Source organism: Bubalus kerabau, chromosome 15 (assembly GCF_029407905.1).
Source record: "Bubalus kerabau isolate K-KA32 ecotype Philippines breed swamp buffalo chromosome 15, PCC_UOA_SB_1v2, whole genome shotgun sequence".
NCBI classification, from domain to species: Eukaryota; Metazoa; Chordata; class Mammalia; order Artiodactyla; family Bovidae; genus Bubalus; species Bubalus kerabau.
In genome coordinates this window covers 9,145,370-9,160,349 of record NC_073638.1, presented here as the reverse complement: position 1 = coordinate 9,160,349, position 14,980 = coordinate 9,145,370, and the positions used below count along the sequence as shown (strand labels likewise).

The following is a 14,980-nucleotide window of genomic DNA, read 5'->3' as shown; positions in this document are numbered from 1 at the left end:
ACTATGGAAATGTCATCAGATATAGCAAATCAGATTATCTATTTGAATGTTCTAAATGCTGTTGTTTTTTTTTTTTTTTCAGCTACGGCATTTAATTGTTTTAATATGGATTTAGTTTTATCTAAAAAGTTTAAGGAATTATATTTTACTTTACTGTGGACTATTTTAAGTATCATTATCAACTTCAGTTTTATTCCTTAACACTAGACAAAACAGAAAATGACTCAAAATGCAGGATGATAAGTGAAAAAGAATGTTCTGGAGAGAAAAGGTATTGTTTCTTACAGCATTGCAAATTTAATTAGCAAGGAAAATATATTAAGTAGCTTCAAGCTTCCTCTTAGTAAACAATGTAGTACTTGGAATAACTATTAATGGGAATCTTTCACAAAGGTAGGTCTAATCCTATGGATTTTTTATGACTATATGTTTATCAAAAATGAAACTTTAAAGAGTACTAAGAATGCAGTGTCTGCCAATGTGTTATACTGATAATATTGCATAAAAACAGAGTAATAGTGTAGTGAAGTCATTCAATCATGTCTGACTCTTTGTGACCCGGTGGACTGTAGTCTACCAGGCTCCTCCATCCATGGGATTCTCCAGGCAAGAATACTGGAGTGGGTTGCCATTTCAAAACAGAATTTCTGCATAAATTTGTCATAAAAATGTATGATGACATTAATTTGCCTCTGAATGCTGTTTTAAATACTGAACCTCTTTTCTTATTCCTGGCAACATTTAGGGGGAAGATGTTTACACATAGCTTTACTAAAGGAGTAAGATTTTATATGTTCCCTACATAGTCCTTGAGTACATGGATAGGTAGGATCAATATAAGAGAATGAAATTTCTTTCTCTGTTTAATTTACAAATATAAATTTTTAATGAAAGGATTTTTGGTCAGTTGCCAACTGCTGATTCATTATTTTGATAACAGAATGCAGTTCTTAAATTTCATCCAACCTTTTGTTTTAATAAAAATGTATATTGTTTTGCAATATTTTAAAAAGCTATATACACTCATAAAACTCTGTGTAAGTGAAAATAGGATAAAAGATCAAAAATTAATATGTAGAGCTGATGATCACAACTTTGCGGTCTTTCTATATAGCAGACCCTCTTTCCATGTAATTTTAACCCAACATATCCAGTTTCTACAAAGCATATACAAAGTTTTCATGGCAGTGCATGAGTGCATGCATCCCAAATCACTTCAGTAGTGTCTAATTCTGTGCAACCCTATGGACTGTAGGCCACCAGGGTTCCCTGTACATTGGATTCTCCGGGCAGAAATCCTGGAGTGGGTTGTTCTGCCCTCCTCTAGGTGATCTTCCCAATCTAGGGATGGAACGCATCTTTCATGTCTCATGCATTGACAGGCGGATTCTTTAACACTAGCACCACCTGGGAAGCCCTTAAGGCATTGCATTGTAATACAAATCCAGAGAAGCAGACTTCGAAATGTTCCGTGTGTAGAATTACCTTGCATCTGAAATAATAAAATCAATTATAACACCTTCTGGCTATGACTTCTCATCTTTACAAATATGTTACTATACTATTTGGAAGCTCAATTCACAAGTCTTCAGTCACATCAAAATTATCTTACCACGATCCCTAATTTCTTCCTTTTATGGGGACCTCTGTCTAATCTCTTACCTTTTATAAAAAAGAATATACAGTTCACTGCTTTAGTCACTCTATCTCATATCTTTAGGTTCCTTGTCACAATGTTCTTTCATTATACCAGCTCCTCAAAGTCTCACTGAATCCTCACTGAATCTAATCATCCGATGTCTGTGTGCCTCTTCTCAAACTGCTTAGCACTGCTGAAAAGAGCAGACAGCTCTATAAAACGGCCCCACTATAAAGGTAATATCCTTAATCTTACCGAGGCCCTCCATGCTGCCACTAGTCTGCTTACGACTTCATAGTGGCTAATTCTAACAGTCACTTTTCAAACCTCCATCTCCTGTTTCCACAGGTTGTATCAGAGGCTATAGAAATAATTGAAACTTTTGTACAAAAAAAGGTTTCATTTCCTGACTACCGACCTATAAATCTCCCAACAAACCTACATACCCCTTTTCCTTACATATTTTTACAACAAAAAACATATCTTTATCAGGAATGCAAACCTACCTTCATTCTACATATTATCATTTTGTTTCCTTAGCATATTCTCTCTTCTTTTTTAGTTGAAATACAGTTGCTTTTATAATATTGCATTAGTTTCAAGTATACAACAGAGTGATTTAATATTTTACAGATTATAATTTTGTTATTATAAAATAGTAGTTGCATTTTCTTGTCCTGTACAATATACCACTGTTGCTTATTTATTTTTTAAATGTAGTATTTGTATCTCTTAATCTCCTATCCCTATCTTGCTCCTCCCCACTTCCCTCTCACCACTGGTAACCATTGGTTTTTTCTTTATGTCTGTGAGTTTGTCTCTGTTTTGTTGTATTCATTTATTTATTTTTTAGACCCCACATATAAGTGATGATATAGACTCTTTCTTTCTCTCTGTTTATATACACCATATCTTCTTTATCTCTTGATGGGCAGGAGATTGGGTGTTGTAAATAATGCTTCTATAAACATTGGGTTACATGCATATTTTTGAATTAGAATTTTCTTTTTCTTCAGATACATACTCACGCGTGGAAGTGCTAGATCATATGCTAGTTCTATTTTTCGTTTGTTGAGGAACCCTCAAAATATTTTCTATAGTGGCTGTATCAATTTACATTTCTATCAACAGTGTACTAGGGTTCCCTTTTCTCCAGATTCTTGCCAATGGTGGTTTTTTGTAGAGATTTTGATGATGATCATTCTGACAGATGTGAAATAATATCGCATTGTGGTTCTGATTCACATTTCTCTGATGATTAATGATTTGGGGCATCTTTCCATGTGCCTGTTGGAAAAATCTGTATTTGGGGCTTCTAATCACTTTTAACTGAGTTGTTTTATCTTTAAATATTGAGCTGTTTGAGCCATTTGTACATTTTGGGTATTAACCATTCATCAATCATATAATTTGCTAAAGTTTTCTCCCATTTAGTGGATTGTCTTTTAATTTTGTCAATGATTTCCTTTAATGTGTAACAGCTCTTACATTTAATTAAGTACCATTTGTTTATTTTGTCTTTTATTTCCTTTACCTTAGGAAACAGATACAAAAAATATTGCTATAATTCATGTCAAAGAGTATCCCATACATCTTCTCTTCTTTGAGTTTTGTGATTCTAGGTCTTACATTTAGATCTGTAATCCATTATTAATTTATTTTTATATGGTGTAATAAAATGTTCTTATACCATTCTTTTATATGTAGCTGTCCAGTTTTCTCAGCACCACTGATTGAAGAGACTATCTTTTTTCTATTGTATATTCTTGCCTCCTTTATATCATGGATTAGTTGATCACAATTGTGTGCCTTTTTTTTTTTTTCTTCTATTGCTGTCTTTAGAATTCTCTCATTAACTTTTGCCACTTTTATAAAGATATCCTTGGTATGTGTCCATTTGGATTCATCTTGCTTGGGACTTTTGTGTTTATTTTACCAAGATATCTGTATCCTTAAGTTTGGGAAGTTTTCAGCCATAGCTTTTTCTTTTTTTTTTCTTTTTGTTGTTTTGATTGGGTGATTTCTAGTATTCTATCTTCCAGATAACTTATGCATTATTCTGTAATCACCTAATTTTCTAACTCCTTCTAGCATGTTTTAAATTTCAGTTATTTTATTCTCCAGTTCTTTTTTTTTTTTTTAACACTTTCTAGTTCTTTGTTCAAATTCTCCCTCTTTTTAAAGGATAAAATATATTCTTTTTTCTAATGCATTTAACATTCTCATTACAGTTCCTTTTAAATACTTTCCATGGTAGCCTATTTATTTCTGTTTCATTAGTTGTTTTTTTCAGGGGCTTTCTCTTGTTCTTTCAGTTGAAACAAATTCCTCTGTCTTTTTATTTTGCTTAACTTTCTCTGTCTCTAGAATATTAGATGTTACAAATATCAGTTAATCTCTTGAAGTGGTGCCCTTGTGTGGAAGCATCCATGTACTATCTGTGTGTGCCCAGTGGCTTTGATGTGAGAGCAGGATCTGATGTGAGCAGGAGTCAGTTCTTTCCAGGGTGTGCTGGCAACTATTACTTTGGTAGAAAGTGGGACTGGAGACGGAGGGACTGGAGTCAGAGCCATGTGTGAATCAGGGCTTCTTCTCTGCTCAGTGGCCAACACCACTCTACTGAGGACAGAGTGGGACCCAAGCTACTGGAGCAGAACTCTGGAGAGTTAGGTCCCTGCACACTGCATTCCCTTTAAGGGTATGTTCTTCCCTTTCCCAGAACTGGCATCCTCATTGGAGAGGGAAGTGGTGCTAAAGCTAGAGGAGCTAGAGCAGGTGCTCAGCATTGGTCTACATGTGAGCCATGGTGGTCCTGCCTTCAGTTAGAGTCCTAAACCACTTCTGATTCAGTGCCTCTCTAAGCACCAGAAATGGCTGTACCTGTGCTTTCAGATGCCATTCTGGATCTAGTATCTCTCAGTTCTTTACAACAGAGAAGTTCCCTCCATCAGTGGCTGCGGCCCTCAGCCTAGTGTGGAGCTGCTTTACAAAACAAATGTGTCAGAGCCGGCCCTCCACTAGTCTGGAGTGAGGGTCAAGACAGTCACAGAAAACAGGCCAGAGTTCCTTGCAGTCTTAATCTATCTGTTTTCTCCAACTTTTGTGTGGAGAAAGCAAGGAGGTATATGACCATCATTATCAGAGTCTAAGTTTCCTATAGCCCTTCTGTTAATCCCCGTCATTTTCTAATCAGCTAAGGGTCCATATTCCCAACATTGGACCTGAGGGCTGGGGGACCCAATATGTGACTTGAACCACTCACTCCCTAGGGAGGTTCTCTACCCATGTAGCTCCCCTCATCTTCTGTGTCCCTTCCCAAGGTCACAGGTCCTGACCTGATCACTTCTGCCCATTCTACCCAATTCCATGGGGATCATTCTTACAGCTTTGGTTGTACAAGAGCCTTTCTTTCAGTCTTTAGCTAGTTCTCCGTGAGAATTGTGCCACATGTAGATCTATTTTTGATGTGTTTGTCAGAGGAGGTGAGCTCTAAGTCCTCATATTAGACCATATTGATCTATTTCCTCTCTTAGTGTATCTCTTGATTGTTAACCTTTCCAGTATTTTCAGTCTTCTTTAAAATGGCTTTTTAATGTGTATTTACACACAATCTTATTTCTCCCCTCATAGTAGAATTTATGTTATTCTCAAGTTCCTTAATTCTCCGGTACTTCATATGTAAACCAGACAAAATAATAATTTTTGCTTCACATAGTTATAAAAAATAAATTAAGGATAGTGAGGGCAGACAAATGGTAGAATAGAAAGCCCTGGGCTCTCTGTTTCCCCCACAGACAGTGATTCAACAACATTATATAGAATGATTCAATTTGTGAAAAATCCAAAAAATAATTGAGGCCTCTGAATCCTATGTAGGAGGAAAACAAGCCACATGGAGCCAATAGGAATATATGAGACATTCTCCTTCCATATGCTGAGCTCCTGACATAGCCCACTTCAACTGGGAATAAAACCCTGTATTATAACTTCTCCCTTGGGAAGGAAGGGAAAGACTATAATATACACACAACATCCTAATTTTTCTGAGAGTTTCCAAAATACTGACAGCTGTCTCATTTGTCTCAGTGCATTGTAAAGATCCAGAAAGCTCTAGATAACATGACATTTACTGAAAACAAAGACAGTAGTTTGAACTGTCACTAAGGTTTGAGAGGTCACTAAAATCTCTGCCTGAGTTGATTCACAAGATTCACCACCTATACAAGGTCAGTCTTTGATGAGTTGACCAATTTTTCTGTGCATACATTAATAGAAAGAGTCAAGGGAAAAAAGGAACCAAAAAATATATATGTTTCAAACAAAGAAATAAGATAAATCTCTAGAAAATGGCTCTGATGTAAAGCAGATATATACTGATCAAGAATTCAAAATAACGAACATAATGACGCTAGTGAAGTCAGGAAAAAATGCTTGAATGGAGAATTTCAACCAAGATAGCAACAAAAGTCATGGAACTGAAGAATATAATAATTAACTGAAAAATGTGCTAAAGAATTTCAAGAGCAGAATAGACAAAGTAGAAAAAGCATCAGTGAACACTAAGACAAGTCATTGAAAACTGTCCAAAGGAACAAATAGGAAAGGATTAAAAAGGAATGAAGAAAGTTTAAGTGATGTATAGGAAATGTGAACCTGACTGATATACACATTATGGGAGTCCCAGAAGGAGGAGAGGGAAAAGGGGTCAGAAAGTTTACTCAAATAAATAATGTCTAAAATATTGCTATATCTGAAATGGAAATGGGCATATAGATATGGAGGCCTAATGAACTGTAGATTATTTGCACCCCCCAGAATCCAAACCAAGAGACATCATAATCAATTTGTTAGAAGTCAATGACAAAGAGAGAAAACAGTGAGAGATAAATGACTGTCACATAAAGATAACAGTAATTGAAAAGTGATTGTCACATACACAGGAACCTCCATAGATTATGAGCAGATTTCTCAGCAGAAATGTCACAGGCCCAAAAGCAGCGAGAAGAAATTAATGTGCTGAAAGAAAAAAAAAAAAAGAAAGAAAGAAAAAAACACCTACAAAAACACTATACCCAGGAAAACAGGTAAATGCTAAAGAAAGTTCTACAAATTCAAATTAATGGATTCTAAACAACAATAAAAAAGAATATAAACATACAAAGCATATTAATAAAGGTAAATATATTGACAAATACAAACAACTGTAATACTGTAAAGATGGTATATAAATCACATTTCAGTTCAGTTCAGTTCAATCGCTCAGTCATGTCCGACTCTTTGCAACCCCATGAATTGCAGCACGCCAGGCCTCCCTGTCCATCACCAACTCCAGGAGTTCACTCAGACTCACATCCAACAGGTCGGTGATGCCATCAATCCATCTCATCCTCTGAGGTCCCCTTTTCCTCCTGTCCACAATCCCTCCCAGCATCAGGGTCTTTTTCAATGAGTCAACTCTTCGCATGAGGTGGCCAAAGTACTGGAGTTTCAGCTTCAGCATCATTCCTTCCAAAGAACACCCAGGACTGATCTCCTTTAGGATGGACTGGTTGGATCTCCTTGCAGTCCAAGGGACTCTCAAGAGTCTTCTCCAACACCACAGTTCAAAAGCATCAATTCTTCAGCTCTCAGCTTTATTCACAGTCCAACTCTCACATCCATACATGACCACAGGAAAAACCATAGCCTTGACTGACGAACCTTTGTTGGCAAAGTAATGTCTCTGCTTTTGAATATGCTATCTAGGTTGGTTATAACTTTCCTTCCAAGGAGTAAGCGTCTTTTAATTTCATGGCTGCAATCACCATCTACAATGATTTTGGAGCCCTCCAAATATAAAATCTGGCACTGTTTCCACTGTTTCTCCATCTATTTCCCATGAAGTGGTGGGACCAGATGACATGATCTTAGTTTTCTGAATCACATTTAGCTCAGTATAGAACTTAAAAGACAAAATATTTAAAAAATATTTTAATAGTATAAAACTTAAAAATATTTAAACAGTATTAAACTTAAAAGACAAAATATTTAAACACTATGTCTATAAAATGTGTTAATACACACAGTGTCAGCTCAGTTCAGCCCCTCAGTCATGTCTAACACTTTGCGACCCCATGGACTTCAGCATGCCAGGCTTCCCTGCTGCTAAGTCGCTTCAGTCCATCACCAATTCCTGGAGGTTGCTCAAATTCATCGAGTTGGTGAAGTCACCCAACCATCTCATCCTCTGCCATTCCTGTCTCCTCCTGTCTTCAATCTTTCCCAGCATCAGGGTCTTTTCCAGTGAGTCAGTTATTTGCATCAGGTGGCCAAATATTGAAGTTTCACCTTTAGCATAAGTCCTTCCAATGAATATTCAGGGCTGATTTCCTTTAGGATTCACTGGTTGGATCTCCTTGCAGTCCAAAAGACTCTCAAGAGTCTTCCCCAATACTACAGTTCAGAAGCATCAATTTTTCGGCACTCAGTTTTCTTTATTGTCCAACACTCACATCCATACATGACTACTAGAAAAACCATGGCCTTGACTAGACAGACCTTTGTTGGCAAAGTAATGTCTCTGCTTTTCAATATGCTATCTACATTGGTCATAGATTATATTTCAAGAAGCAAGAATCTTTTAATTTCAAGGCTGAAGTGATTTTATTGGCTGAAGTGATTTTATTGGCTGAAGTGATTTTGGAGCCCAAGAAAATAAAGTCTGTCACTGTTTCCATTGTTTCCCCATCTACTTACCATGAAGTGATGGGACCGGAGGCCATGATCTTAGTTTTCTGAATGTTAAGTTTCAAGCCAACTTTTTCAGAGGCTCTTTAGTTCTTCTTTGCTTTCTGCCATAAGGGTGGTGTCATCTGCATATCTGAGGTTATTGATATTTCTCCCAGCAATCTTGATTCCAGCTTGTGCTTCATCTAACCTGGAATTTCACGTGATATACTCTGCATGTAAGTTAAATTAACAGGGTGACAGTATACAGCCTTGACATACTCCTTTCCTGATTTGGAACAAGTCTGTTATTCCACATCCAGTTCCAACTGTTGCATTTTGACCTGCATGCAGATTTCTCAGGAGGCAGGTCAAGCAGTCTAGTATCTTTCAGAATTTTCCATAGTTTGTTCTGATCCACACAGTCAAACAGTTTGGCGTAGTAAATAAAGAAGAAGTAGATGTTTCTCTGGAACACTTGATTTTTAAGAGATCCAACAGATGTTGGCAATTTGATCTTCAGTTTCTCTGCCTTTTTAAAATCCAGCTGGAAAGTTCAGAAGTTCACGGTTTATGTATTGTTAAACCCTGGCTTGAATAATTTTAAGCATGACTTTGCTAGTGTGTGAGATGAGTGCTATTGTGCAGTAGTTTGAGCATTCATTCACATTTCCTTTCTTTGGGACTGGAATGAAAATTGACCTTTTCCAGTGCTGTGGACACTGCTGAGTTTTACAAATTTGCTGACATATTGAGTGAAACACTTTCACAGCATCATCTTTCAGGATTTCAAATAGCTCAACTGGAATTCCATCACCTCCACTAGCATTGTTCGTAGTGATGCTTCCTAAGGCCCACTTGACTGCACATTCCAGGATGTCTGGCTTTAGGTGAGTGCTCACACCATCGTGATTATCTAGGTCATGAAGATCTTTTTTGTACAGTTCTTCTGTGCCAGCAAATTTGGAAAACTCAGCAGGGGCCACAGGCCTGGAAAAAGTCAGTTTTCATTCCAATCCCAAAGAAAGGCAATCCTAAAGAATGCTCAAACTACTGCACAGTTGCACTCATCTCACATGCTAGTAAAGTAATGCTCAAAATTCTCCAAGCCAGGCTTCAGCAATATGTGAACCGTGAACTTCCTGATGTTCAAGCTGGTTTTAGAAAAGGCAGAGGAACCGGAGATCAAATTGCCAACATCCACTGGATCATAGAAAAAGCAAGAGTTCCAGAAAAACATCTATTTCTGCTTTATTGACTATGCCAAAGCTTTTGACTGTGTGGATCACAATAAACTGTGGAGAATTCTGAAAGAGATGGGAATACCAGACCACCTGATCTGCCTCTTGAGAAACCTATATGCAGATCAGGAAGCAACAGTTAGAACTGGACATGGAACAACAGACTGGTTCCAAATAGGAAAAGGAGTTCGTCAAGGCTGTATATTGTCACCCTGTTTATTTAACTTATATGCAGAGTACATCATGAGAAATGCTGGACTGGAAGAATCACAAGCTGGAATCAAGATTGCTGGGAGAAATATCAATAACCTCAGATACGCAGTTGACACCACCTTTATGGCAGAAAGTGAAGAGGAACTCAAAAGCCTCTTAATGAAAGTGAAAGTGGAGAGTGAAAAAGTTGGCTTAAAGGTCAACATTCAGAAAACGAAGATCATGGCATCCGGTCCCACCACTTCATGGGAAATAGATGGGGAAACAGTGGAAACAGTGTCAGACTTTCTTTTTCTGGGCTCCAAAATCACTACAGATGGTGACTGCAGTCATGAAATTAAAAGATGCTTACTCCTTGGAAGGAAAGTTATGACCAACCCAGATAGCATATTCAAAAGCAGAGCCATTACTTTGCCAACAAAGGTTCGTCAGTCAAGGCTATGGTTTTTCCTGTGGTCATGTATGGATGTGAGAGTTGGACTGTGAAGAAGGCTGAGCGCCAAAGAATTGATGCTTTTGAACTGTGGTGTTGGAGAACACTCTTGAGAGTCCCTTGGACTGCAAGGAGATCCAACCAGTCCATTCTGAAGGAGATCAACCCTGGGATTTCTTTGGAAGGAATGATGCTAAAGCTGAAACTCCAGTACTTTGGCCACCTCATGTGAAGAGTTGACTCATTGGAAAAGACTCTGATGCTGGGAGGGATTGGGGGCAGGAGGAGAAGGGGACGACAGAGGATGAGATGGCTGTTTGGTATCACTGACTCGATGGACGGGAGTCTGAGTGAACTCTGGGAGTTGGTGATGGACAGGGAGGCCTGGTGTGCTGCGATTCATGGGCTCGCAAACAGTCGGACACAACTGAGTAACTGATCTGATCTGATCTGTGTATTCTTGCCATTTCTTCTTAATATCTTCTGCTTCTGTTAAGTCCATATGATTTCTGTCCTTTATCGAGCCCATCTTTGCATGAAATATTCCCTTGGTATCTCTAATTTTCTTGAAGCGATCTCTCGGCTTTCCCACGCTATTGTTTTCCTCTATTTCTTTGCATTGATTGCTGAGGAAGGCTTTCTTATCTGTCCTTGCTATTCTTTGGAACTCTGCCTTCAAATGGGTATATCTTTCCTTTTCTCCTTTGCTTTTCACTGCCCTTCTTTTCATAGCTATTTGTAAGGCCTCCTCAGCCAACCATTTTGCTTTTTTGCATTTCTTTTTCTTGGGGATGGTCTTGATTCCTGTCTCCTGTTCAATGTCATGAACCTCCGTTCATAGTTCATCAGGCACTCTGCCTATCAGATCTAGTCCCTTAAATCTATTTCTCACTTCCACCGTATAGTCATAAGGGATTTGATTTAGGTCATACTTGAATGGTCTAGTTGTTTTCCACACTTTCTTCAATTTCAGTCTGAATTTGGCAAGGAGTTCATGATCTGAGCCACAGTCAGCCCTTGGTCTTATTTTTGATGAATGTATAGAGCTTCTCCATCTTTGGCTGAAAAGAATATAATCAGTCTGATTTCAGTGTTGATCATCTGGTGATGTCCATGTGTAGAGTCTTCTCTTATGTTGCTGGAAGAGGATGTTTGCTATGACCAGTGTGTTCTTTTGGCAGAACTCTATTAGCCTTTCCCCTGCTTCATTCTGTATTCCAAGGCCAAATTTTCCTGTTACTCCAGGTGTTTCTTGACTTCCTACTTTTGCATTCCAGTCTCCTATAATGAAAAGGAAATATTTTTTGCGTGTTAGTTCTGGAAGATCTTGTAGGTCTTCATAGAACTGTTCAACTTCAGCTTCTTCAGCATTACTGCTTGGGGCATAGACTTGGATTACCGTGATGTTAAATGGTTTCCCTTGGAAACTAACAGAGATCATTCTATCATTTTGAGATTGCATCCAAGTACTGAATTTTGGACTCTTTTGTTGACCATTTGGCTATTCCATTTTTTCTAAGGGATTTCTGCCCACAGTAGTAGATATAATGGTCATCTGAGTTTAGTTTACCCATTCCAGCCCATCTTAGTTCGCTGATTCCTAGAATGTTGACGTTCACTCTTGTCATCTCCTGTTTGACCACTTCCAATTTGCCTTGATTCATGGCCCTAACATTCCAGGTTCCTATGCAATATTGCTCTTCACAGCATCAAACCTTGCTTCTATCACCAGTCCCATCCACAAGTGGATGTGGTTTTTGCTTTGGCTCCATCCCTTCATTCTTTCTGGAATTATTTCTCCACTGATCTCCAATAGCATATTGGGCACCTACCGACCTGGTGAGTTCATCTTTCAGTGTCCTATCTTTTTCCCTTTTCATACTGTTCATGAGGTTCTCAAGGCAAGAATACTGAAGTGGTTTGCCATTCCTTTCTCCAATGGACCACATTCTGTCAGACCTCTCCACCATTACCTGGCCATCTTGGGTGGCCCCACTCAGCATGGCTTAGTTTCATTGAGTTAGACAAGGCTGTGGTCCATGTGATTAGATTGGCTAGTTGTCCGTGATTATGGTTTCAGTCTGTCTGCCCTCTGAAGCCCTCTCTCAGTGCCTACCGTCTTATTTGGTTTTCTCTTACCTCAGATGTGGGGTATCTCTTCACGGCTGCTCCAGCAAAATGCAGCTGCTGCTCCTTACCTTCGACATGGGGTATCTCCTCTCAGCCTCCACCCCTGACCTCGGGCGTGGGGTAGCTCCTCCCAGCTACTGCCCCTGTCCTTGGAAGTGGGGTAGCTCCTCTCAGCTGTGCTTGTGCGCTGTTGCAGCCACCCGCATTTGTGATCTCTGATTCAGATAGATAGTTTTTATTTTTTTCACCATGGAGTATAATGTTAGTTGTATTTAGATACCTTGCTTCCATATCCAGTTTATTCTGAAGTTTTACTATAATGGGTATCAAATCATCTCAATGATTCTTCCACGTCTATTTAAATAATCATATTGCTTTTATCCTTCATGATATTAGTTTGGTACATCTTATTGATTGACTTTCAAATGTTGAACCATTCTTGAATCCCTGCATACATCACTTCATCATGGTGCATATATTTTTAATGTATTACATTTGGTTTGCTAATATTTTGTTGAGGATTTTACATCTATATTCATCAGAGATACTGGCACAATATGTGTGTATGTGTGTTGTCCTTGTCTGATTTTTGTGTTAGGGTGATGTTATTTTCACAGAAAGAATTAAGAATCATTCCTTAACCTTCATTTTCTTGCAAGAATTTGAGAAGGGTAATTATTACAGATGTGAATGTTTGATAAAATTCACTAAGCAGTCTAGAACTACACTTTTGTTTTGTGGGAATTTTTTATTGTTATTACAATATCTCTATGTGATCAGTCTATTCAGATTTTCTATTTCTTTATAATTTAGTTTTAGAAGGTTTTATGATTCTAAGAATTTGTCTATATCATCCAAGTTGACAAATTTTGGTGTAAATCTGTTCACAGTAGCCTCTTATACTTCTTTGTATTTCTGTGTTACCTATTGTTGTTTCTTTTCTTTGCTTTATAATTTAATTTATCGGAGGCTTCACTTTTCTTCTTAGTCAGTCTAGCTAAAGTTTTGTAAATTTTGTTTATCTTAGGAAAAGAATAAGTTCTTCGTTTTATTGATCTTTTCTATTTGTCTTTTTTTTTTTTTTTTTTTTTACAAATTATGAAATGTTTAATTGAATGTTAAGTGTTAGCTGTCATCATTAGTTACTTCAGTTTTCTGGGTACTAATAAATCATTTCTCTGATTTTTCACTATAATTTCATTTATTTGATTTTTTCACTCATTAATTCATTCAATAAACATCTATTTAATGAACATTTATTTATTTATTAAATTTTATTTTATTTTTAAAATTTACAATATTGTATTCGTTTTGCCAAATATCGAAATGAATCCGCCACAGGTATACATGTGTTCCCTATCCTGAACCCTCCTCCCTCCTCCCTCCCGATACCATCCCTCTGGGTCGTCCCAGTGCATCAGCCCCAAGCATCCAGTGTTCTGCGTCGAACCTGGACTGGTGACTCATTCCATATATGATATTATACGTATTTCAAAGCCATTCTCCCAAATCATCCCACCCTCTCCCTCTCCCACAGAGTCCAAAAGACTGTTCTATACATCAGTGTCTCTTTTGTTGTCTCGTATACAGGGGTATTGTTACCATCTTTCTAAATTCCATATATATGCATTAGTATACTGTATTGGTGTTTTTCTTTATGGCTTACTTCACTCTGTATAATAGGCTCCAGTTTCATCCACCTCATTAGAACTGATTCAAATGTATTCTTTTTAATGGCTGAGTAATACTCCATTGTGTATATGTAGCAGAGCTTTCTTATCCATTCATCTGTTGATGGACATCTAGGTTGCTTCCATGTCCTGGCTATTATAAGCAGTGCTGCGATGAACACTGGGGTACACGTGTCTCTATCCCTTCTGGTTTCCTCAGTGTGTATGCCCAGCAGTGGGATTGCTGGATCATAAGGCAGTTCTATTTCCAGTTTTTTAAGGAATCTTCACACTGTTCTCCGTAGTGGCTGTACTAGTTTGCATTCCCACCAACAGTGTAAGAGGGTTCCCTTTTCTCCACACCCTCTCCAGCATTTATTACTTGTAGACTTTTGGATCGCAGCCATTCTGACTGGTGTGAAATGGTACCTCATAGTGGCTTTGAATTGCATTTCTCTGATAATGAGTGATGTTGAGCATCTTTTCATGTGTTTGTTAGCCATCTGTATGTCTTCTTTGGAGAGATGTCTATTTAGTTCTTTGGCCCATTTTTTGATTGGGTCATTTATTTTTCTGGAGTTGAGCTGTAGGAGTTGCTTGTATATTTTTGAGATTAGTTGTTTGTCAGTTGCTTCATTTGCTATTATTTTCTCCCATTCTGAAGGCTGTCTTTTCACATTGCTTATAGTTTCCTTTGTTGTTCAGAAGCTTTCAAGTTTAATTAGGTCCGATTTGTTTATTTTTGCTTTTATTTCCAATATTCTGGGAGGTGGGTCATAGAGGATCCTGCTGTGATATATGTCAGAGAGTGTTTTGCCTATGTTCTCCTCTACGAGTTTTATAGTTTCTAGTCTTACGTTTAGATCTTTACCATTTTGAGTTTATTTTTGTATATGGTGTTAGAAAGTGCTCTAGTTTCATTCTTTTTCAAGTGGTTGACCAGTTTTCC

The 14,980-nt window shown here is 37.8% G+C and overlaps 1 protein-coding gene across 1 annotated transcript in view; it reads left to right on the top strand.

The window, feature by feature from the left end:
• Positions 1–14,980, top strand: part of CNTN5 (contactin 5) — a 649,216-nt gene that overhangs the window by 259,960 nt on the left and 374,276 nt on the right. The window lies entirely within an intron of this gene.